The following is a 23,031-nucleotide window of genomic DNA, read 5'->3' as shown; positions in this document are numbered from 1 at the left end:
TACTACAACCTCCAATTTTTCTTAATAATTTAATTTATATCGAACCTTCCGATGGAACTAGCAGGGTCAGTTTTTGTCTGATTTTAATTCCAAAAATTCCTAGCCCGGGGTTTGTTGTGCTTAAGATTCCAAAAATACCATTTTTTATTGCTTTTGACTAGTGTTTTTACCTGATGGTAAGACCAATGCTTTCTCCTTAAGCTTTGAGTTAATCTTGGTTGCTAGAAAGATGGAGACCTTCCCAACTTAAGGATTTGAGATGCCCTCATCTCAACCGAAATTGGGAAAGTCTTTGAGAAGGGAGGTTTCATCTTCCTAAGTGGCATCTTCACTGGGATAATCTTTCCATTTTACCAAATGTTCCCTAATTACTCTATTTCTAAGAGTTCTTTCTCTAGTTTCCAGGATACAATCTGGCTGGAGCTCCAGCACTCCTTGCTAATGCATCACAATCTGTTCATCCCCCAATGCATGGTTGGGATTTGGTATGTAGGGTTTTAGTAGGCTGACATGAAATACATCATGGACTTTGATGTGTTCTGGCAACTTTAATTTGTAGGCTTGATCACTGAGGACCTTAATTATTTCATAAGGACCGCAATACCTGGGAATAAGCTTTTCAAATTTTCCAAGAGATAGGTTGCTTCTTTTTGGACGTACTTGAAGAAAAACCTTGTCCCCTTGTTTGAAGATCCGATCAGATCGCTTTTGGTCTGCATAATGATTTTGACAATCCTTAGCCGCTTGAATATCTTGTTGTATGGCTTTGGTCTGGGCTTCCATTTCCTCCAACATTTTCTTTGAGGCTTCCACCCATATAGTATGGTCTAAAACAATCCATGGTGATATTCATTCATGCCCATATAGAGCATTGAAATGCTTTTATGGAAAGAGGAGTTATGGGCAAATTCTACCAAGGGAATAAATTGAATCCACTTATGGGGTTCTCTATGGCAATAAGCTCAAAGGATATCTTTAATTACTTGGTTTATCCGTTCTGTTTGTTCGTCTATCTGAGGATGATATGCCGAGTTGAAGCATAGTTGTGTTCCTAAAGCTTCCAATAGAGCCTTTCAAAACTTGGAAGTGAACTTTGCATCCCTTTCAACTGATAATTTTTTTTCGGAAGCCCATGTAGTCTAAAGATCTCCTTAACAAAGATCCTGCTTATATATGAGGTTGTATAAGTGGTTTTTTCTAGTATTAGATGAGATGCTTTAGTAAGCATATCCACAACTACCATTAGGGAGTCATATCCTCCTTGAACTGTGGGGAGGCCTGTGACAAAATCCATGTTAATGAATTCCCACTTCATTTGAGGTATGTCTAAGGGTTGTAGCTTTCTTACATCATCACTCGTTCAACCTTGTTTCTCTGACAAGAGAGGCATTCTCTGATGTATTGAAGTACGTCCCTCTTCATTCCGGTCTAGAAGTAGCTTTTCCTCAAGGTATTAAGAGTTTTTTCATATCCCAGGTGTCCTAATACTAAAATATCATGACCTTCATGAAGAATTAATTGCTTTAGGGAGGTATCCGTAGGAATGTAAAGTAGTTGTCTGTAGTAAAGAAGGCCATCCACCATAGAATGTTCGTTTACTAGGCTTTTTCTTTTTTTGTTGCATCTTCCTGGCTGAGAATTTGAATGATTTGAAGATAATCTTCATTCTTCTATGAGCATTCCCTAACCTTATCCAATATGGGATTATTGGCCATGGAGATGGCTCCAAGGAAGGATTTTTTGTTAAGGGCATCGGCAACTACATTTTCCTTGTTGGGTCTGTATATCATTTGAAAATTGTATTCCTGAAGAAGTTCTATCCAGAATCTTTGTCCCATGTTAAGGGCTGGTTGGGAAAAAATCCATTTTTAGACTCTCGTGATCAATGATTAGCTGAAATTGGCGTCCAATAGATAATGTCTCCATAATTTGAGGGCATGTATAACATCTAATAATTCCAGGTCATGAGTTGGATAATAAAATTCATGAAGCCTTAATTTTTTGCAAGTGTAGGCAATCGGTCGGCCTTCTTGTGCTAATACTCCCCCAACAACGAGTCCACTTGCATCTGTTACCACCTTAAAATCTTAAGAAAAATTGGGTAACTTGAGTACGGGAGCGGAGGTGAGGTATTGTTTCAGTTGCTAAAAACAATCTTCTTGTTCTTTCTCCCATGTAATCTTAGAGGCTTTCTTGAGTAGCTGAGTCAAGGGTGCCACAATGAGTGCATAATCCTTGATGAATATTCTATACCATCCTGTAATACCTAGAAACCCTCTAATTTCACTGATATTTTAGGGTTGTGGCCATTCTATAATGTCATTACCTTTGCAGGATCCACTGAGATTCTGTTAGAAGATATGATAAATCCAAGATAGCTGAATTCAGGAGTGCAAAAGACACACTTGCTCATCTTGGCATACAATTGATGTTGCCTAAGAATCCTCAAGACCTTGCATACATGTTCCTCAAGCTCCTTAGCATCTTTAGAATCTACCAATATATCATCAAAGAATACCAGAACAAAATCATCCATGTATTCTCAAAATATATCTTGCATGAGTCGATTAAAAGTTGTTGGTGCATTTGTAAGGCCAAAAGGCATGACTATGAACTCATAGTGCCCGTATCGAGTGTTGAATGCAGTCTTGTATATGTCTACTTCTTTGATCCGGATTTGATGATACCCTGACTTGAGATCAATTTTTGTGAATATTTTTGCTCCGTGCAATCTTTCTAGAAGTTCGTCTAGGCAAGGAATAGGATACTTGTTCTTTACGGACACCTGATTAAGGCCTCGGTAATCTATGTAGAGGTGTAAGGATCCATCCTTCTTTTTTTGAAACAAATTAAGTGCTCCACAGGGAGAAATACTTGGTCGGATGACCCCGTGCTCAATTAGTTGTCGAAGATATACTTTGAGTTCTATGGCTTCAAGTAGAGACATTTTGTAAGGTCTTTTGGAAATACGTTCATTGCCTAGAAAAGTTTCTATCTCATGGTCTATGTCCATTGGGGGAGGTAAATTTGAGAGGTCCCCTGGAAACACATTTGAAAATTTCTTAAGCCACTCTGGAAGTTGGTTGGCCTTTAAGTGCTCGGCTTTGTTTAGTTTTACCATGAATATTTGTTGTCCCTTAGGTAGACCTTAATGAATCTACTAGCCTTAACTAGATGGGCTTTTGGCTTCCCATTACGTCCCTGAAGTAAAATTTCCTCCCCTAGTTCATTTCTAAAGGATAAACTACCTTCGCCACAGTGAATGTATGCTTAATTTTTAATTAACCAATCCATTCCCAAAGATACCATCATAGATTCCAACAGGTAAATTACGGAAGTATGATGAGGTAGAAACTCCTCCTAATTCAAATTCTACTTTTCCGATTGAATGTTGAGAAAGGACTTCTTTTTTGTTTGCTAATTTCACGACCATTCTTTTGACTGGGTATTGATTCAAATTAAGCTTCCTTAAACATTTTGGAGAAAGAAAAGAATGGGTGCTACCACAATCTATAATTCTACTTTTCCGGTTGAATGTTGAGAAAGGACTTCTTTTTTGTTTGCTAATTTCACTACCATTCTTTTGACTAGGTATTGATTCAAATTAAGCTTCCTTAAACATTTTGGAGAAAGAAAAGAATGGGTGCTACCACAATCTATAATTCAAACTTTTTGCCTTGCTGGTTTGCCGTAGTTTGAATGACTACATATTGCTGGCGCGCTCCAGGATTGTCAACTGCGGCAAACAAGGTTGCTCTTTCATCTTCCTCATTCATTAGAGTAGGCTCTCCTAATGCTGCATAAGCTTGGGCTCCTCTTCCACTTCCTCTTCCTCTTCCACTGCCACATCCTCCATCTCTTCCTCCTCTTTGAAAGTTACCCTGGCTAGCTTGAGGTTGACGGTTGGACCTAGTCGTATCTCTAGGGTCTAACTCTTGAGGATAGTTGCACTTGTAGTGTCCCATCTAACCACATCCATAACATCTTATATCAGGTAAATTCTGATTCAGAGTTTCTACAGTAGTTAGTATACGTTGTTGACTTCCTTGGTCAAAATTTCCTCTAGCTCTTCCTCTATAATTACCATAGTCGAGATAGTTTCTGGTGGGGTTGTTTCCTTTAGTTGCAAGAGGTTTGGCCCTAAGAATGGAGTTCTGGATTGATATTGGTCTCATGGCTTCGAGACGTGTGCTCAAGGGTTTGTTGAGACCTTGACAGAATCGGGAAATTTGTTGTTCCATGGTCATCTGAGGAGCATAACGTCGTAAGGATACAAACTTTCTATAGTACTCCTCGAGTGAAAGCCCTAACTGGTGTAGACCAAATACTTCATTCATCTTAATGTCTTGGTGAGCAGGAGGAAGATAACGTTCTATAATGGCCTGCTTCATCTTCTCCCAAGTTGGTTTATTAGTGGGATTATCTCTACAGTGTTGTTTCCACCACAGTTTGGCATCTCCAGTGAGACGGAACATACCCAACATTGTTTGGTTTTCTTGAGAAGTTCCAACGGCTATGAAATAATTATCCATAGCCTCTAACCATGCTTCTGCATCCCTCTCTAGATTGGGCCCTTCTCCCTTAAGACAGGGAGTTGGACTTGCTTTAGTAGTAATTTCTTTTGTTGTGTAGCAGTGTAGAGGCTATTTGTGCGAGGGTCACCCTGTGATTAACTTAGGGAGTTTAGTGTCTATTTAATTTTTCTCTACTTTACTTATTACAAAACATTTATCACTTCATCCACATTGCAATGACAAACAGTAAATCCACTAATCTATATTCCAATAACATGACATACAGTGTTCTAGAAAACTCATGGTATTGAGAATCACTTCATGGATTTCCCAGTTCCTCACTCTTGGCACTAGGCAGGTTTGGATCTTTTTGGATTTCTTGAGGAGCTTTTGTATAAAGAATGACATACCAAGGATGCCTCTTTAACCAATATTTCCTCCAAGCAGTGTATGGCTCTACCCGTATTTTGCATGTTCTTTAATATTTAGTCTCTCTTTGACCTTTAGTATCCCTTACTTTACTAGTGGGTATGGAAGGGATTGATAGTGCCGATTATCTACTGGGAGGTAAGCTGAGAAAAATTTGCAGAGTGAAGTATACACTCCTACCATGCTATGGCCTCCTGCTAGATCTCTTTAATATTTAGTCTCTCTTTGACCTTTAGTATCCCATACTTTACTAGTGGGTATGGGAGGGATTGTTGGTGCCAATTATCTGTTGGGAGGTAAGCTAAGAAAAATTTGCAGAGTGAAGCATACACTCCTACCATGCCATAGCCTCCCGCTAGATCTCTTCAGTTTCTTGCTCATTGTAACTTTCATTGCTTTCTTAGCCTCCAAGGTCTTGCTTCTTCTTCTTGTTCAAGTGGTGCTCTATCCAAGAGTGAGGTAGTGCCCTCTATCTCTTCCATGCATTGCAAAAACTAAAAAGTTTTTGTTACCTTAATGAAAAGTTGAGATGCATCCTCTTTTGTTACAGTTTTCTTGCCTTTAAGTTGTATTTGTATTGTTTGTAGATCTTCTTGGATCTTTTCTATTTCCTTTTGGTACTCTTCCTCCTTGTGCATGAAGCTACGTGAACGCTCTTTCCTCCACATGTGCTCTAGATTCAACTCCGTCTCCAGATCCTTACATCTTTTTTCCATAGCATGGTCCCTTGGAGTGTGAGTATTGTAGGGTTAGTCTTTAGCTTATCTAGAAGCTCTTTCTGGTCCTTTAATTTGGCGTTATCTTGAGCTACTTGGATGTTTGTGACATCAAATTGCATATGTAATCATTGAGCATGTGCATTTGTATCTAGCACTAGCGTGTTCAGCTCTTGAATCTTCTTTTGTTGGTCCTCACCTCTAGAGGAAAGGTGCTCCAACATCATAGCCATATTTGTCATTTGCTGTAGATGTTGGTGGTTGGAAGCTTGTAACTTTTGTATCTCTACTTGAGACTGGTCATGGATTTTATTGAACTCATCCAAAAAGCATTGGCTACTCCTTTTTGTGTCTCCAAAAAGTGGTGGTTATCTTCATATTCTTGGATCTTGTTTTGGCAAAAATGCACTTATTGCTTCATCTTCTCAATGATGTGATGGGAAAACTGGGTATAATCTTCTATCTCCTTCATCTTGATTACCCTAGAGGTGTTAGCTTCAGCTTTCACCTTCTCCTCCGCATTGGTGTCTTGCTTTGGCACTTCTTTTGAATCCTCTTGCTGCTCCATCTTTGTATCTCCTTTAGTTTTCTCAAGAGAAATATTTGGTGTATCCTCTTTCTTTTGAATCCTCTTGATACTCCGTCTTTATCTCTTCTTTAGTTTTCTCAAGAGAAGTATCTAGTGTATCCTCTTTCATGTCTCTTTTGCTTGATCCTCGGTGTTTTCTTCAACTTCTACACTCTCTAGCGGTTTTGGTTTAGTGGAGGGAAGCTCTTGAGATTCTTCCTCTTGCATTTTCTCATGAGACTCTTCTAATTGTATCAAAGATAGTGGCTTTGATATAGATGTGCAGACTGGCATAGTTATTGAAGTGCCTTTTGCTTTAGGGCTATTTATGGGGCTTTTAGCACTTTCCAAAAGGTATGCAAACATCTTAGATAGCCATCTCTTGTGTAAAACACACTTACATTACAAAAACAGGAATAAGGAAGAGAACAGGTCATTGCACGCAGATTGAAAGTAGTAAACACAAAGAAAACAAAGAGTAGTCATTGCACAAGGTCTTAATCCTTGTCTTCTCCATTCTACGTCCAAAACATTACGTCCATTTGGGATTAAACATGTTTCCTAATTTGAAGATTTTTTTTTACCCTTTTTTACGTTACTAACTACCAACTAAAAATAAGACACTAGTTGATTTTGACTTTAACAAGTGCCGACCTTGATTATCTCTTCTTCAGCTTCACTTTCTTGCATTCTTTCTTGTTCCTCTTGGCCATAAAGAAATTCTAAATTTGTGAGGGGATCCTTGCATTAGCGATACAATGGGTTTTCGGTACAAAGTTCTTGTGGGTTAATCTACCAATACACTTCTAAATCTTCTTCTTATCCAATTTTCCATTAAGTGGCTAACTTAATAACCCCATTAGGTGAGATGCTCTCAATTACAAATGGACCATTTCTCTTTTTCTTGAATTTTGGGAATTGTTGTTTCAGGGAATATACCAACACAAGGTTTCCTTGTTTGCCCGTACAACCGGGCGGCTCCCCTAGGATAAGAAAATGGTATCCTAACTTACGTAGAAACATCAATACATGAATAGAGTAGAAAATCATCATTTATGGTGGTGGACAACTTAAAAGTGGACCTATTTCCATCATTATTCATCACCTGAAGTGAAAATATACCAAGGAATCAGAGGTGGTCTTGAGACAAAAGTTGCCTTAAGGATGATCAATCAGATTTTTCCTGGTTCATCCAGACTAACCAAAATATTTATTTCCTAGATTATCAAACAAGTGTACAATGTTTCATGAAAGGTTTCCTTCCATTCTCAACCAATTTAATAAATCCTAAATACCCATCTATTACCTAACGAATGCAATGTTATAGCTTTAAAAGGATTATGCTATCTTACAAAACAATTTAAATAACCAAGGACCCACCTGGGACTGGTCCGAGATCTACTGAAGATCGATGGCACAAACACTCTTGTCCGTCAGAATGTTACTTGGACCGGTCTCATGGTCATGAGTGGACCTGGCCCTCTTAGTGGTGACATCATCCTCCATTTGTTGACTTGTATGAGTTCTTTTGGGAGACATATTCTTAATACTTATAAAAGTATGCTTAACCATTAGGTAAAGTATCAAAACCTCAATTCTTACCATAAGAATTTCCACGATGTATTTTCATCAATTAATTTAATCCCATTTTCTTTTTATTGGACTATAGTAATATAGGTAGTTTCATATTCTTATTCTGAGTTCCCAATACCTTGAATATTTAGCCATAAGAGTTCACACACAATCTCAAGAGCTAATTTGCTAATTTTCCCCTTTGGTTTATAGTCAAAAATAGTGACTTTTTTACATAGTAATTTCCTAAACCAAATATATGAGCAATATATTTTTATCCTAGTTTACTAATGGTGTATTTAAGCTCTGATAATTATCTTATTATTTTTTGAGTTAATGTCTTGATTTCCATATTTCAAAATAAGATAGTTTTTTATATAATAATTTGTAAAAGTAAATATTTAATTAATATATATTTATCCCAACTTTTTAATAGTGTATTATAGCTCCAAATATAATCTCATAAATTTCCAAATTAATTTACTAATTATATCCTTTAGTTTTCTACTAAAAATAGAGTATTTTGATCATAGTAATTAGTAAAATTAATCAACTCATTAAGATATTTTTATCACAATTTTTATGATGTATTTTAACTTTGAAATTATCTTATAAATTTCTAGTTTAATTTACTAATTATTCCTTTTATTTTTTTACTAAAAAAAGAGTTTAGGAAAGCAATTAGTGAAACTAATTATCTCATAAATATATTTTTATCATGGGTTTCTAACAATTTATTATGACTTTTAAAATTATCTTATAAATTTCTAATTTTAATTTTCAAATTATATTCTTTAGTTTTTGCTAAAATAGAGAAATTAGAACTTAGTAATTAGTGAAGCTAGCTATTTTATTAAAATAATTTTATCACAATATCCTAACAATATATTCTAAATTCAAAAATTATCTTATAAGTTTCTAAGTTGATTTATTGATTATCTCTTTACTTTTTTGCTAAAAAACAAACATTTAGGACAAAGTAATTAGTAAAACTAATCAACTCATTAGAATATTTTTATCACAAGTTTTTGACAATATATTCTAACTTTAAAGTTATCTTATCAATTTCTAAGTTGGTTTACTAATTATCTTATTTAATTTATTTCTGAAAATAGAGAAAGTAAAGCATAGTAATTAGTAAAACTATCTATCTAATTATGGTATTTTTATTAGAGGTTTATAATAGCATTTTCTAACTTTCAAAATTAATCCATATATTTTTAAAAATAATTTACTAGTTTCTCCATTTAATTATTTGCTAAAAAATGAATTTTGGATCTAATAATTATCAAGACTACTTAATTAATTTTGAGATAACTACCACAATTGATTAGCAATGAATGCTTCTCCAATAATTATCTCATGATTTGTTATGCTATATTTCAAAGTTTTCCATTAATTATATATTAAAAATAGACAATTTCTACTCTAATAAATATTAAAATTAAGAAGATAATCTAGATATAATTTCCATAGCTTTCTATTAGTGTGTAGAAGCTCTAAACTTTAATTCATAATGATTTGATATATTTGATACAATTAACTAAATTACAATTTTAAATTAGAGATTATTATTTAACAGTTTAATCATGTATCAAAAGATAATTATCAAGAGAGAGGCCTGATCTTTTCTAGTTAAGAATTTAATAATAAAACTAAATTAATATGTCTTTCACTAATCTAGCAAGATTATGGATAATTATCTTGATTAATCACTTAGAGTTTTTGCTCTCTAATGGTTTTTGGATAGACTCTCTCTAAGCTAGTCATGGTCTCTGAATTTGTGCAAAAAATTGAATACTAGGGGCCTATTTATAGTTTTTTTTATAAGTATGGCCTGTAATTAGCAATTCTCAACTCTCCTAGTATGCCCCTAGCTTTCCCAAGCGCCCTCTACTACTATTTCAATCTTTGGCGGGTCCAAAGTATCTTCCCTAGCAAAATTGCCCAGCTTGATTGTCAAATCTGCTAACTTTAGTTCACTTTACTAGTTTAACTAGAAATATATGGCCCATGTGATAAAATAACTACTAAGCCATGTGATTTAATATCTTTTAACCCATGTGATTTATAACTGCAAAGGCTTCCAATTATTTAGTTTATTAAAGTGAACATGAAAACTTACAATAGAGATTAGGGGGTCAGTATCTATCCAACTTCGATCCAAACAAAATTTTGATGAAGTAGAGTTGTACTTAAGATTTTGAAAATACCAAATTCAACTATGTTTGTGTTAAGGGTTTACTAGTTTGTAGGTCCAATGCTTTCAATTAAAGCTCAAGACTCATTTTCTTAATTCTAGAAAGATGGAGAGGCCATTGACTCTCCTCTCAAGTTGGGAGGAAGCTGAGAGAGAAGCCGAGTATTGAAAAGTGAAAACTTGGTCTAGACACCCTAGCACATCCATTGAAACCATTACCACACATGCCACATTAAACGAGCACAAATAGTGGATCCCAATATCCATAGACAAGGGTAACAAGATCATAATGCAATAGAGCAAGAGAAGAAAAAACTCCTCAAAAAACCAATTTTTTGTCATGTTGGAAAGAAACAATGAAAAATTTTAGGCTTTCTAGAGCCAACAAGACATTATAGGAAGTTTACAGCATGCTTACATGCACAAGGAGCTTCATCTCAATCGTGGGAGCTCGAATCTTCCTTTGCACAGAGACAACTATAAGTGATTCATATGGTGACTATTATTTCCACTTTGCTTTGGGTTATTTGTAGTACTTTTCTCAATTGTTATATTTTTTTTGCTTGTTTTGTGTCACTATGCTTCTTACACATTTTTTATTCTTGATAATGATTGAAAAAAAATTATATGCCAAGAAGTACTAGAAGGGATTACCCGTCTACTCTCAAGCTAAATCTTACTCCTTAGTTAGAGTCCTATACTATTGCTAGTGTTTTTGTGGCAGTTTGTATCAGTTGTTCCCTAAAATTGTAATTTTATACAAAATATTTTGATATCAATGAAAATTAACTTTGATAATTACTTGTTTGGTGCAAATGTCTCATCTTGTTGGTTTCCATTTTGTAAGGCTTTTTTGTGGTTGAATGCTAAAAGTTGTGGATATGTCATGCCTTCAATATTGTATGCTTTTTGTATATTAAAAAAAAAGCATACAATATACAAAAAGCATATGCTTTTTGTATATGCTTTTTGTATATCATACCATATTCTTGTCATGTCCTTGCTTCATAACACTATAAATAGCTCAAGAAAGTTTCCAAAAATCACCCACCCACACTTACAATTGGCAATACAAATAGAAATATGGGTAAGGATGCATGATCCTCTTTCCTCACTTCCTATGAGCAAGAACAAGGAGAAGAAGAAAAAGAGAAAAGGGGATGAGCAAAAGACCATAGAGGAGGGAAAGGTTGAGGAGGAAGTCGAAGAGAAGGTAGAGGCATACTTCGAGCCAGTTTTCGTCATCTCAATTTTTAGACACTCCATGTGTAGATCTAGAAGATGGCATGGATTATGCTTTGGGTTTGACATGCTAATTTCATCAAAATTAGATGGGAGTAAACATGCAAACACATATCCAATGGCTACCACATTTGCAAAAAAAATTGAATGACTATATTGGGAATTACGCTTGACTTGGAGACAATGAAGTTATAACAATGGAATCCTTTGGTTAAATCTATTTGTATTTCCTTAGTTTATAATTAAAATGTTTGATTTCACATAAAGCTATACAAAATGTTGGTTTTCGAAAAGTGATATTGTAAAATCTTTACAAAATGTTATGTGATCTTTACAAAATGTTCCACCTCATATCCATTTTGAGTTGCTCTGCAACTTACCTACAAAGTTTCTAGAAAGGAATCCTAAGAATTGCCACAATGAATGCCTTATGTGCTCTCCTAATCTCCCTAAAGCATATCACTCTTGGAAAGAATATTCTCTTCTCTGAAAGAGACTGAAGGGGAATCTTGGTATCAATCCCTTTATTAAGTGATAGTTTTTTAGGTGCAGAGTTTTCTTCTTGCTTTGAGCTCTCTCCTTGGTTTGCTTTTGATACATCATGTAGCTCCTCCTTCTTCACCTCCTCTTTAGGAACCTTCCTAGTAGTTATTTGGTCCTTGCCATTAATGATTTTCCCTCCATATATCATCAACCATAGTATAAGTGAAAAAAACCATATAATTTAGAAGAATAATTGCCTTTATATTCAGATATAGAAGATGGTGAACATCATTCAAGTTTATTATCAGGGTAAAGATTGTTTAACAAAAGGGTGTCCCTCATTCATGAAATTAGCATACCCTTAAAATTCTTCAAGCAAGTTATTAAAATTAACAAGAATAAAAAACCTAACAATGTGACTCAAAAAATGGTGATTTTGACCTTGCCAATGCGTCCAAAAGGCCCAAAAACCATGCAAGGAGGAAACCTCTTTTTTGAGAAAAGGGGGGGGGGGGGGGGGGGGGGGATGTTTATCCCTCTTTGGATGTTTAAGACAGGATCATCATATTTTGAGTTGTAGAATCAATTTGACTAGTTGGAGGTTAGCCCGACTACTCAATTTTTGTGCAAGGTTTCACGTATTAAAAGTTCATTAAAAAGAGTGAGTGCCCTCCTTGCATGAAAATTGAATAGGAAGAGGCTAGTTCAAGTACTCATTTTTTACACAAGGTGGACCCATGTCTTAGAAATAGTTTAAAAGAAGTTGATAATGAAAGTAATATAAATTCATATTGAGCTAAATAATAGTAATTTTCAAAAACCCGCTACAATTCGACCTTATGATAGAGAATGTAGAGAATATTTATTGTTTAGGATATGAAGGATCCAAGAACATAGAAGAAATAAATAAGAGTAGAGCAGGTGCTCAAAAAACAATTTGGAGCAAAATGACTAGAAAATGTTGTTTGGGTGCGCTCTTCTCTTTATATGGTAGAGCACAAATATCTAGACAAGATTTGATTTTGCACAAATTACGAGACAAAAAATAGCCATTTTTCATGGATTTTATCTTTGTGCACAAATTTCAAGGCTCATGATGGCATGCTATATACATCCCAAAATTCCTCTAAACCTCATTTTTTCTTAATCTTCTCAATTTTGTCCAAATTTTTGAGCATGACCTTCAATTCAAATGATGCTTAGAGGGCATAAAGGTGCCTTTTTTCCTCAATTATTTCTTTGGTGTGAATAAAAATCATTTTCTCGATTGAGCCTGAGTCCTCCATATGCAAATTTAGCGTATTTGAATGCTTATCTGGGCCTACTAAAATCGCATAGGAAAGGCACTTCTTGAAGTATAAGCTGTTTTTTAAGGTTTTTCAACATGTGTCCTTCTTGCATGGAAAATTTGTTTATGGGTGGCTCTTCGTGCGTTGTATTTTCAAGTAAGGGATGCACATTTTTCAATTAATCTATTAGTAGCGAGATGTGTATCTTCCATTGAACTTTTGTCCTCCCTACACGAATTCATTGTTTTTTGACACCCGTCCGGGCCTACTAAAATCATGTAGGGAGGACACTTCTTGGAGTATAATCATTTGATCATTTTTTTAAAAGTTGTGTCCTCCTTGCGCAAAAACTATGTATATAGGTGGCTCTCCATGCATTGTATTTTTGCATAGGGAGGACACTTCTTGGAGTATAATCTTTTGATCAAATTTTTTAAAGATGTGTGCTCCTTGCACAAAAACTATGTATATGGGTCACTCTCATGCACTGTATTTTCACGTAGGGAGGACACATGTATTAAATACATAATCTCTTACATTTGACACCTTCCATATGTATTGAGTTGTGGAATATGGTGTAATGTGGTCTTAATGTATGAATTTTATTGTTTTTCTCTTTTTACTGAAAAAGGCTTCTAGCAGGATGAGGATGGAAGGCATTGATATTGAAGAGGTTGAAGGGATAAGTGATGATAGATGATGGACCTACTTTACCAAGTACTCTCTTCTATTAGGTGGTTGTTTTTGTCATGCCAGTTATTTCTGTTCATGTGGTAATGCCCTAGGTACTTGACATGGTACTCTCTTCTATTTAGGTGGTTTTTTTTGTCATGCCAGTTATTTCTGTTATGGTGCTAAGTGCCCCACCTACCTAACATGGTAGTTTTTTCTATTGTGGGGTTCTATCATGGTAATAGTTCCCAAGGTACTTGGCATGGTAGTTTCTTTTAACATGGCTTTCTTTTTGTTATGGTGACATTGACCAAGTACTTTTCCATGGTGGTCTTACTTGCTATGGGTGTTTGTATTTTCCATGGAAGTTTGTCTATTATTGTGGTATTTGTTATGGTAGTTTTTTCTACCATGACATGTGCAGGGGTCATGGCTATTTTTCCAGGTATCATGTAATGGCCAAAATGCCTGTCATGGTACTTCTTTTTATCATGGTGTTGTTTTTTTCATGGCAGTATTTCCTGCTATGGTACTTTTCTTTTGCTATGGTTGTAGTGCCCAAGGTACTTTTCTACTATCCATGGTATATGTCATTACCTTAGAGGTTTTTTGGAAAGCCATTTTTTTATGGTGGCAGTGCCCAAGGTACTTTTTCATGGTTTTTTCTGCTATGGTTGATTATTTCTTTAAGGAAGTTTGTTTGCTATGGTGGTTGTGCCCAAGGTACTTGTAAAGGTAGTTTTTTCTACCAAGGTGGTTGTAGGGTCATTGTTAATTAGTGTGTAGTGTCCAAGGTACCTGTCATTGTACTTTGTCTTGGAGAAGACGAAGGAAGCTCAAGGCACACAATAGAGAGTGTGTTACGTAGTGTGCAATGGAAAGATAGATAGCCCTAGAGTGATGGGCGTATATACAATGCACAGGGGAAAAAACCTCCTAAAGAGGGAAAAAATGCCCCGGCGGTCCTAGTGTGTTCACACACATCACTACCACATGTATATGGTAACGAACCCCCCTGGAGTGATGCGGTGAACGAGAGCTGGCACATGAGTAAAGGGAAGTGCCATGCCCTGAGGACAGGATCAGTCCACAAAGGGGAGTAAGCCCAAAGCTTTGCGGAAAGCTTCAAGCTTCTCACGAGACAATGCCTTTGTGAAAAGATCTGCAAGGTTGTCCTGTGTTGGCACATAAGCCAAGTTGATCTCTCTTGCTGAGATCCTCTCCCTGACATAGTGGTAATGCACCTCAATGTGCTTTGTGCGAGCATGAAAAACTGGGTTCCTCGCAACTGCCAATGCGCTCTGAATGTCAGTGTAGATAGTGTTGGCAATGTCCTGTCCAACACCCAAATCAGCCATAAGGCGTCTGAGCCATACACACTCAACCGTAGCTGTGAAGACTGCCCTGTACTCAGCCTCACAACTCGAAGTGGCCACAGTAGGTTGCTTCTTGCTCAACCATGATATACATGAACTGCCAAGCATGAAACAAAAACCACTTGTGGACACTCGCGTGTCAAAATAACCAGCCCAATCTGAGTCCGAAAAAGCATGTAAGTCTGGCGGCAATGATCCCCCCTTGGGATAAAACAAGCCAAGATGTAAAGTGCCACTAAGGTAGCAGAAAATCCTCTTGACAGCCTGCCAATGCTTAGACCCTAGGCTATGCATAAAGCTACTGACCTGTGAGATTGAAAACTGAATATCCGGCCTCGTGTTGCATACATAAATGACACAGCCAACAGCAGTTTGGTAAAGAGTGACATCAGCAGGATCGCCAGCATCATGTAGACTCCACTTCAAACCTGTTTCCATGGGAGTGGCAATAGGTTTGCAATCCTCAAGTCCAAACTTACATAGCAATGTCTCTATGTAACTTTTCTGACACAAGGCAATACCACCATCACACTGCTTAAACTGTATACACAAGTAATGATGCAACAGCCCCAAATCTTTCATCTTGAAAGTAGCATTCAAATCAGCCTTAAATTCACCAATATGTCTCTCATTTGGTCCAGTGATCAGCAAATCAGCAACATAAAGAACCACAATGAGAAGTACATCCCCCTCACGCTTTACATACAATGTGCTTTCTGTTGGACTGTTACGAAAGCCTCGTTTAACCAAATGAGTGTCAGCTTTCTCATACCAAGCACGAGGAGATTGCTTCAACCCATACAAAGCCTTCTTACATCTGCACACTTTGTCCTCTTGTCCTTTTATGACAAAACCGCAAGGCTGCGTTACATAAACTTCCTCAAATATGTCACCATTCAAGAAAGCAGTAACAATGTCTGATTGATGTACATCCCAACCAAAATGAGCTGCCAATGCACATAGAAAACGCACAGTAGTCGTACGACAAGTGGGAGCAAAAGTCTCTTTATAATCTATGCCTTTTTGCTGTGCATAACCCTTTGCAACAAGTCGAGCCTTATGGCGATCGATCTCACCATCCGGCTTGCATTTCAACTTGTAAAACCACTTCGTACCAATGGCCTTTTTGCCAGGAGGCAAATCACATAAAGTCCATGTGTCATTTTCTATAAGTGCGTCATATTCTAATTGCGTGGCAGCCATCCAATTTTCTGAATTCTGTGCTTCATCAAAAGACAGAGGCTCCTCAACATCATGTAAACTAGACACAGCCAAAGCATAACAATCTGATGCATAAGATGCATGGCGAGAGACTTAACGAGTACGACTAGACAAAGGTGCATCCAATTTACTGTCACGCAAAGCACCAACCATTTTGGCATACCTCTAGCCTGCTCATTTTCAGCCCTTTCCTCATCAAGTACATCATGTACATCTGCATCAGTAATAGGCTGATCTAAACCATTTTCAGAAACCCCCATAGGTTGTACATTTGCCTCATTGGAACTTACATTCGTATTTCCACCATTGTAAAGAGGCAACAAAGTGTTATAAATGTCCTGTGAGCTTACATTACTGTCTCTAGTACATGACAGCAAGGGCTAAATAGAATCTTCCACAAACACTACATCCCGAGAAACCAGAATACGTTTTTTTTGCGGATGATACAACCTGTAACCTTTTCTTTCATCACTATAACCAACAAAAATACATTTGACAGCTTTATCATCCAATTTTTTGCGCTACACTTGTGGCACCAAAGCATTGCCAAACAGCCAAAAACACGCATGTGCTCAATAGAAGGCTTTCTATCATGCCATGCTTCATATGCAGTAATAGACTGCAAAGCTTTTGTAGGACACCTGTTAAGTACATAAGTGGCACACATGATGGCCTCAATCCAAAAAGAATGCGGTAAATCTTGACTTTTGACTATACATCGTGCAATTTTCATAAATGACATGTTTTTCCTCTCAACAACACCATTTCGCTGAGGTGTGTAAGGCACTGTACATTGGTGTTTTATCCCATGACTAGCCAGAAATGCATTAAATTCATGAGACATATACTCCCCCCCTCGATCGTAACGAAGGGTGCCCATAGTACATTTCGAGACATTTTCAGCCATAGCCAGAAATTTTTTAAAGCACATAAAAACTTTCGACTTCGCTTTAAGCGGGAATACCCATGCATGCCTGGAGTAATCATCAATGAAACTCACGAAGTAGAGGTAATTGCCCAAGGACGGAGTTTGCTTGGGCCCACAAACATCACTATGCACAAACTGCAACCTGCATGTGGCCCGAACTGAACCATCCTTTGGAAACTTAGAACGCTGCATCTTACCCAAAATACAGCCTTCACAAACATGTTTGACAGGTGCTTCAAGAGGTGGCAAAGAAGCAACCATGTCAGATTTCTGCAAGCGCAGCAAAGTGGAAAAATTCAGATGACCAAAACGTGCATGCCAAAGTTTTGCATGTGAAATAGCCCTTGAATCTGCAATAGCATTTGCAAAATTTTGTCCACACTTGTCATACAAAGTGAGCTTATACAACCCACGGCACAAAAGGCCAGATGCAACAATTTCATCGCCAAAACTGAGATCATGAACTGTACATCTGCCATCCACAAATTTGACTACAAGTCCAAGTCTAGCAAGTGTGGATACAGAAAAGAGATTCTTCTTGATCCCAGGTACACAAAGTGCATCAACAAGTGTGAAAGAACTGCCATTAGCAGCAATAAGCACAATCTTTCCAACTCCTTGAACTGGATAGGAGGCGTTGTTGGCACAAGTGACTGAATTCCCATGAGAGACAGACTCGAGAGAGGTAAACAATTCACGATGTGAGGTAATGTGCTTTGTAGCACCACTGCCGAAATACCACACATGTGAATCTGCAGCAACTGACAAGCATGCATCATGGACAGCGGGATTGTAAGTGCACTCTGTGCTAAAAGCCCATTCTGCATCAACATCAGCAACACAGTCTCCTGCCACACAGAAGACTCAACAATGGCTGCATTTGTAGCGGAACCAGCATTTGCAGTGGAACCACCCTCTTTCTTCTTAGCCTCTTTGGCCTTCAACTTAGGACATGACTTGATCAAGTGATCATTGGCTTTACAATAATGGCAACGCATCTTCTTTTTTCCCTTATCACCAGAATTTCCAGACGAACTGCTGCCAGCAAAAGCATTAGGAACATAAGTTTTGCCACTTGCAGCAGAACCATAAGAAGTGGCTGCATTGCTGTTACCACCCTTTCTTTGAGAAGCAATAAAATCCTGTTCAACTGCACGCTGTCTAGTCCTGTTTTTTCTGGAAAGTGACTCTTGCAGCAGCAATGTGCATAATGCATCAAACTTGACAACTTCTGGATTTCCTTGGGTCATAAGTCTCCAAGTACTAGCAAAAGTCTAGTAAGAATCTGGTAAGGCATCAAGAACAATCTGCACAAGGGAACTGACTGAAATAACTTCACCTACAGAAATAATTTGCTCATTGATATCCTTGACACTAGCAAGGAAAGTGTCCATATCATCTTCCTCATGCATAATCTTCGACTCCAGGTCTTTACGCAGCAAAGCAATTTTAGCCTCATTGCGGCTTGCATAAAGACCTGCTAGAATATCCCAAGCTTGTTTTTCAGATTTTGCTTGAACGGATGTGAGGAACAATGGTTCGCTTTACAGACAACATAATCAATGCATGAGCCTGCGCATCCTTAACATCCCAACGAGCTTGTTCTGCCGTAGGCAAAACAACTCTAACAGCAGCAATCCTTGCAGCAAGACCTGCAACATCCTCAACATCGCCTACATCCTCAGAACCAGGACGTACATCAATGCCCTGCACAATGTTCCAGACACCCTTTGACACAAGAACATGTTGCATCATATAAGCCCACATAGGGTAGTTGTCCCCATCCAACCTATCCTCAGCAGCAAACATCTTGAACACATCTGTGTTGTTGTTGTCAGCCATGGTAAATGTTGCACCTGATGTGAAAACTGCCCAAAAATAGGAGAAACGGAGCAGGAACAACCTGTGCTATATGGCACAAACCGTAGAGGACTATAAGGCACCTATTATGCAGAAAACGGCACTGACAAAAATTCTACACAAAATGACGAAATAGCCTGTGCAGTACTGCCTGTAGTGGAAACGGAGGCCGAAATCAGCCCAAATCGAAATTCTGAGCAGACCGAGCTCTATGAGCTTGCCCACAATATTTGTCGACCTGTGAACTTGCCAAAGCTCACTGAAATCGGGGAAAAGTGAGCAGGCGTGTGCTGGAGTAGCTGGCGACTAAGCCCGAGAGGACGTGACCTGCTCTGATACCAATTGTTGGAATTAGGGTTGTAGAGAAACACACACAGCTTGGAGAAGACGAAGGAAGCTCAAGACACACAATAGAGAGTGTGTTACTTAGTGTGCAATGGAAAGATAGATAGCCCTAGAGTGATGGGCGTATATACAATGCACGGGGGAAAAAACCTCCTAAAGAGGGGAAAAATGCCCCGGCGGTCCTAGTGTGTTCACACACATCACTACCACATGTATATGGTAACAGGTACTTGTCATGTTACTTTGGGATATAATGGTGCTTCTCAAATCTAATCCATGTGGGCCTTTTGTTCTTCATTTGTCATGCAGAAAGAAGTGACTGACTTGGAAGCATCAGCGAGTACGTGTGTGCAACAGATCAACTTTTGTGAGAGCATGTTGGAGGGGGTGAAGGCTGGTGACACAATGTTACTGCTTCCAACATTTGTCCAGCACTTGAGCCACTTGCAGGCTACAATCTCTGTTCCAAGACTATGTGACGCATGTGGTCTTGCATTTATGGCTTCCCATGTGGTTTGTGTATACACGCTAGCATGTGGTCATGCATACCATGGTCTATGTTTTGCTGCCTGGCTTGGATCAAAGACTATATGTGCGGATGCCTCTTGCAAGAGTAGTATTCACTTAATGCAATGCTCTTGCATACAAGTTGGTTGTCGTTGCTCCCAATCTCATATAAATCCAAGAACTATTTAGGTTGCCTTCAAGTATCTGCTAATTGCACAAGCATGAACTTCACTGATGTGCTTGTAGGTTTTGGCCATATTCCTTGTGTGGCGCCGATACAAGATGACGTGCCAAAGGTTTTGCTACAAGCTACTCCTAAAGCCCATAGTGTGGACTCCAGTGAGGGCACTCTAACTATGAAGGTAGACCCCCCCGTAAGCATAGTAGTAGTTGAGCCACAACCAAGCGAAAGCGGTCCAAAGGAAGATGCAACGGTTGTGACGATGCCGAGGCAATGGCGCAAGAGGGAGTGGATGCAGTGCAGCGCATGGTAGCTGGTAATGAGAATCCAGATTCTCCCATATTTCTGAGTGACATGGTGAAGGTGTCAAAGAAGCGCAAGAAAAACGGCGATGGTAAGTGGTAATGGTATTGGACTTGTCAACTTCTATGCAAGGTCTGCATGGGGCTGATGTGTTGTTTTATGACATAGGTGGACCTTCCAAAAAGAATAGACCTTCGGAGTCCACATGTTCAAAGCAACATGCTCAGCATGCAGATGGAGATATGGGAGAGAGGGAAGCACCCAGATCACCTCCTGTCATGAAGATGACTCCAAGAAAGAGTACTCCCCTCTGCAACCCTTCTGATGTTTGCCACCCCCCCAAGCCTCGATTTGCAAGAAATCGTGATTCTTCAATTGTAAAACAAGAATCTGTGATTCTTGATTTTGAATACAAAAGAAACTTTTTTGTCAGCCTCTATGTTTTTGTCGCTTTTATGTTTCATAAGCGTAGTGTCTATGTTTTTGTCGGCCTCTATGTTTTTGTCGCTTTTATGTCAAATATTGCTTCGTGTTTATTTTTCAATGTTGAATGTTGTCTTTTACAGAGCATCCAAAGAAAAAGGGGACCCTTAAGTTTCCCGTAGAGGAAATCATCATCATCAGAGATCCCCCAAAGTACATTCCTCCAGCTATCTCCTCCTTGCCATATGATGATCCAACCCAACCAAACCTCATATTAGATCTTAATGGTGTACTTTGTCTTACATGTACACCTGATAAGTATGACCCTTTGTCTGTCCCCGATATTGAGGCTACATCATTTGTTAAGCATGAGGAGATAGATGGCAGGTACCTGTTTTTTCCGAAAGATGCACGGGATTTTATTGCATGGGCTGTGACATGGGCAAATGTCTACATATAGAGCAGTCCAATGCTCAGCAGAGTGGGCTCAAGAATTCAAAGATGTTTCCCCATGTTCACAGCTATATTAGTGGATGGGCTGGACAACAGTTATATGATGTGGGCGGTTACTGTTTTGGTGGTGGAAGGCCGGCATTTTTCGAGGTATTGCAAAAAAATTTGGCGAAGTTGCAGCGGTATGATACCTGCAATGTCCTTTTAATTGAAAAAATTTCCTATAAATTTCATTATAATCCCTGCGGTACTTACATCATAGTGCCTGGTATTGAGCACCGCTCCAGCCAATACTTGTCCAAAAGATCTAAAGGCCTGGCTGGAAGGGTGGCAACATGCTACAGATTGTCGTGTCTTGGCGGACACTTTCAACAAATCAAAACCTACTGATGACAACAAGTATGTATTCACAGCAATTGCAAAAGGGTTTGAAAAGACATCGTATGATGCGTACTTATGTGGGCCGCAACTCATGCCCACAGAGTGCAAGCGACGATGATGTCCCTTGCTTCTTTTAGGATGACAGATCCTTTATGTACCTTTTGTAACTAAACTAAACCCATGGCAGAACCTTTTATATTTATATGCTACTTTCCATGTGGAAACCAATTTTTTGGCTTCATTTTGATTGCTATTGTAACTCATGTAATGACTTGATGTCAAATTGATGAAGATGTAATATATTTTTTTTGGTTGGATGCGTTGTCTTTGTCCCAGCATTGAAGTGTTATTTTTCTGATTGAAGTAGTTTAAGACTGTTTAAATGTCCTAGCATTGAAGTGTTATTTCTTTTATTCTATTATTGTTTTCCAGTTTAAGACAGTTTCCTAGAGGAACCACCTGTGGACTACCTGTAAGGTTCTTTGGTTTGGCATACAAAAACTTAACAGATTGTTATGTACAGAAACCACCTGAAGACTACCTATAAGGTACTTTGGTCTTGCATACAAAAACTTTTACAAGTTCCTGTTTCCTACATAGTTTAAGACAGTTTTCACCTGTGAACTACCTGTAAGGTACTTTGGGTTGGCAAACTTGTAAAGTACCTATAAGGTACTTTGGAATGGCATAACAAAATTTTTACAAGTGCTTGTTACTTACATATCTTAGCATGCACAAAACCACCTGAGGACTACCTTAAAGGTAATTTGGGCCAATAGACACACTTTTAGAAGTGCTTGTTTCCTACATATATTAACAGAAGTGCTTGTGAACTACCTATAAGGTACTTTAAGCTGGCAGACTAGTACTTTGTGTTCCAAATTGAAATGCTATTTTTGTTACTCAAGCAGACAAAAACGTTTACAAGTGCTTATTTGGACTGGTCTGCAAGAGGTTTTGAAACCTATGATAGGCTCCTACAAAAACCACCTGTGGAATAGTTGCATGGTACTTTGAAGCTAATTACTGGTACTTCTACAAGTTACTTGGGCAGCAACCGATATCATTGTTGGCATATTGTTGTACACATTTCCATATACCTTTGCGCGAGTTTGAACTTACGTGGCTCTCCTTCTCTGGGTTCCAAGGGTATTTTAATTTATCTAACCAAGTGTGATGCTAAAGCACTTTTGGTTGACTAGCAGGCATGTAATAGATATGCTCGGCACCTTCCACTAGCTCGTAATAGTACCCCTCAACCAAATAGTTCCCTACAGAAATTATGTTTCCCCAGGAATCACTCAAGGCTCTTGCTATTTTGTATTTCTCCTGTGAGCACCTCAAAAGGTAGAAGTCAGCTCCATCTTC

Source organism: Adiantum capillus-veneris, chromosome 18, assembly GCF_014529385.1.
Source record: "Adiantum capillus-veneris isolate H3 chromosome 18, ASM1452938v2, whole genome shotgun sequence".
Lineage (NCBI taxonomy): Eukaryota > Viridiplantae > Streptophyta > Polypodiopsida > Polypodiales > Pteridaceae > Adiantum > Adiantum capillus-veneris.
The sequence above is the reverse complement of the archived record's forward strand: the minus strand, read 5'-3'. Positions refer to the sequence as shown.